Source organism: Marmota marmota, unplaced genomic scaffold (genome assembly GCF_001458135.2).
Source record: "Marmota marmota marmota unplaced genomic scaffold, marMar, whole genome shotgun sequence".
NCBI classification, from domain to species: Eukaryota; Metazoa; Chordata; class Mammalia; order Rodentia; family Sciuridae; genus Marmota; species Marmota marmota.
Genome location: NW_026007711.1, coordinates 1 through 3,961, shown reverse-complemented (window position 1 = coordinate 3,961; position 3,961 = coordinate 1). Strand labels below are relative to the sequence as shown.

The window sequence follows — 3,961 nt, the reverse complement described above, 5'->3', positions numbered from 1 at the left end:
TTAGGGTATTACCAATCAACCTCCAGGTGCCAGGCATCCTTCTGTAATTGCTTTTGTCCATTCTAGGAGACCAGCCTAAAATGTACCCACTATTTCTAGACCTCTTGTGTTGTACTGGCCAGACATTTGAATAATACTTAGGAATACTCAGGAATAATACTTAGGTGTCAGTTTCAATTGTAGAATGATTAGGGCAGCCATGCATTTGTGGATATTTTAAAGAATAACTGGCCTATACAGGAAAAAAAAATCTATTAATCTTTCTGACAATTGTTCAGTTAGGTAAATATAGTCTTAATCTCTAAGGACCAGCATGATTGGCTGCTTTAGGTTTCTTACATGCTGTCTGTTTCCAAAAGATATTCCCAGTCAGCCTGTTTACCACAGGATCAACATGTGGGTATAGCTGACCATGGCAGTTAGGAGAATTAATCTAGTTATGGGTGGACTTTCCAGTCCACACTGTAAAGTATATTAAAAATGGACCTGAAAAATGGGTCCATAGAAGTCTCTCTATCATTTTTACTTACCTGACAAGCTCCTGAAGCTGCATAGCTACAAACCCTGCAGCTGGAAATTGACCTTCCTGTACCAGGTTTCTCAGTCATTTTCATCATGACTGGTTTAAACTCTTCTTTGAAATCTGATTTAACTTACTGAGTCATGTTCAGTGCAGTGACATTCTCAATATTACAATTAAGAAAAAAATTTAAAATATTTTGTAAGATCTAGTGTGCCTCTGGGGTTCCCCCCCTTTTTTGCCTTATAAATATTGATTTTATAGAAAGCACCAATTTAAAATTGGTCAGTTGCCACATACTAGAAGCTTCCAGAACCACAATTAAGATTTTATGAAAAAACAAAAACATCCCCCCAAAAAACAACAAACAAAAAAACACCCCAGACCAAACTGCCAGAAAAACAAGGTCCCAAATGACCAAAAGATTCTAAAGAAACATGTGGCTGGGGGTCAAGAGACCCCAATTCCTTAACAAGTACCCACAGTTGAAGGGAAAACCATGTAGAAATTCAAACCCACAGTCCTTTGCCCTCTGCCCCCACACCCCCATGCTGTCAAGAGCAAGTCAAGGGCTTCCAAGTTTCCTGGGCCAGGAGCAAAGGCCACAGCTTAAGTAATGGGAAGAAGGAGAGTTTCCATGATTCGTTTTTTTTTTTTTCCTCTCTCTCTCTTCCCCTGTAGGGGAAGGGAACACACTGGTAGCTTGAGATTAAGGAGAAAACACTGAGTTTTCTTTCTTTCATGAGGAAAACATAGAGATGGCAGGCTGCTATGATAAAGTGCCAGATCCACCTTGTGATCTGATGGTCCCCAACTCCAAAAGAAAAGAAAGAACACAGCTCCAGATATGAAGAGCTGAGAGAAGGTGCAGAAGCGGGCCAGCATGGGGGAGCCCTAGGTGGTACCCAAATTAGCTGCCCTCAGCTCCCTGCTGGTGGGTCCCTGGGGGTAGAGAGTGGCAGGAGGGGGGTGGGGCTGGATGCAGAGGAAATGGAGATGCTGGTGCAAACACCTGACCTGAGGGCCCGCGACCTGGGTCTGAGGAGTGGAAAACCAACAGGGGTCACCGGGAGTTCTGGGTCACCCTGAGCCTGGTCTCAGTTCTGGCGGGTGATCCACACAACCTGGACTGGGGTGTGGGCTGGTGGCCCAGTTCTGGTCCCTGGCTCCCAGGGGATGGGGGAGGGGTGGGCGTGATGGGCTCCTCCCCTTCCCCTCCCCTCCTCCCTGCCAGTGCGGCCCCCACCCAGCCCATTGCAGGGCAGCCTGCTGTGTCACCATCAGCTCAGCTCAGCGACAACACATCTAGTAGGAACATAAGGCAGGTCATGGTGGTGGGGCTTGGGGTGCCAGTGGCAGAGCCACACATCGCCCTTCTCATCACCCATCTCATACTGTTGTAGGGACAAATGAGGCAAGGCACCTAAGACAGCAGGAAACAGTTTTGTTTGGCTGCAGCCAGGTTCAGAGGGTGCAGCCTTTGCTGTAATCAATCAATCCCCTGAACCCAAGTTCAGGGAGTTTCAGAGTTTTATACCCAGCATGTAAGGGGAGGGGCTCAGAAGTTCACATAAAAGCAGCTTTTTCTTTCACTGTTCTGGGCAAGTTAACTCTTCAAGGACAACACCTGAGAAGGGGAGAGCTGCTTCTCCCCTTTCTTTCCTCCCACTTCCTGCTGTTACCATGGATCCTAGTTGTAACTTATCTTAATGTAGACATCTCTGTGAAGCCCAGCTCAAGGCCAGAGGCCTCGTTTGCACATTTCTTCAAAGTACTATACTGGATGGGTTTGTGATAACTAGTGAGGGGGTGTCCAGCACCTGGAGTGCTGGTATCTTTTCAGCCAGTGGCCAAGTAAACAGGGTGGCACAAAAATAGGAAGTTTATCTACATTGAACTCTTTTGCAGAGACTCTTTTGCTGACAGTCCCAAAATCAGCCATGGTGAAGAGGGCTTTTCTGTGGAGAAAGAGGGTGCCCACTTCAGTATCTCTTGTGGCACTGCTTGCAAGGGTCATCGAGGTACAGGGGGTTTTGGCTCCAATGTGTCTGTGGCCCGGATGCTGAATGCCTCGAAATGATGCCCTTGAAGTGGTGGCAGGTGCACTTGAGAAGCCATCTTGGGGGCAGGAAGCTGAAGATCTTGACCAGCACGTGCTCAGGCAGCAGCAGCATGTACTGTGGTGGCTCCAGCAGCCTCTGGATCTTGAAGCGGATCTCCAGGAAGTCGTGTGACACGTGTCGGTAAAGGCAGCACAGGGAGGTGTCTGCTGTGCCCTCAGCATCATCTGGGCCTGGCGATGTGGTTGGCACATAAGCTGGGGGTGGCCCATCTGGCCCCTGAGACTGGAGGAAGTGAGCTGGCCGGGTGGGGTGGCTCCTGGGGACAGTCAGGCACTGCCTCTTCTCTTAATTTCTTGGCACCGTCCTTACCAAAGACGCACTCATCCACCACACCCGTCACCCCCACATCCATGCTCCAAAGTCCAAGGCAGGGGGTGGGGTGGGGCGGGGGGACTGTCCTCAGGCCTGGAGGGCTTGGGGTCCCAGCCCCGCTTGCATCATCAGCCCTAGGCAGCAGGAACTCCATGGTGCTGGGAAGGGCACCCTGGAGGGGCTGATGAGCTGGTGTAAGTCACAGGTGATCTTGTCCTTGATTCCAGCCCCAGGGACCTGGGTTGCCAGGGAAGGCACAACCAGCCAGGCCCCGCCTCCACTGGGTAGGCTGCCTGGGGCTCCCTGCCATTGGAGACAGGAAGGCAGTGCCTACCTCACCAGGACCTGGCCCTGGCGATCCTCCTGGTGGAGGCCCTTGGTCGGAGGGCTGTCCACCGGGCCTCAAAATGGCCTACTGCTTCAGCCACACGACTGCAGTCACCACCGCCAGATCTCCTTCAGACCCCAACCCCTTAGGTGGTCCACCTTGCTCAGCAGACACAAAGACCACAGGCGCTGGGGTGGTGGGGCAGGGACAGCTCTGCAGGGCCAGGGTACCCCTCTGTTCTACCAGGGCCACCATCTCTATGACAGAGAGCAAGTCCACATCCTTCCCTGCTGAAGTGGGGTCCCCCTCGGCAGCAGGGGTCCCTCCTGGCCACCTGGGTCTGGAGGAGCTTTGGTGGGTTCCAGACAGCTTGGCCTTGGAGCTCCTGTCCCCCCTTGTCTTTATTTAATAAAACTGAGTCAAGGCTTGGCGTAAGCCATAGCACTACCAGTTTAAGTTATAGGTAATAGTACAAGTATTTAAACACTAAGAAAGAATTATCTTTTATGCATTATTGCAATCTCCCAATATAGACTAGTTGATCCATCCTAACAACTTAAAAAGAACTCTCAATCTCTTTGAGAGAAGGTCTCCAAATATCTCTGTATTTTAGAATATTATCCTTTCAGGACTGGGGATGTGGCTCAAGTGGTAGTGCTCACCTGGCATGTGTGGGGC

General features: G+C 50.4%; 1 pseudogene; it reads right to left on the bottom strand.

Moving 5' to 3' along the window:
* Positions 1-2,502: 2,502 nt before the first annotated feature.
* On the bottom strand, positions 2,503-3,682 carry LOC107134683 (annotated as a pseudogene).
* Positions 3,683-3,961: the final 279 nt, after the last annotated feature.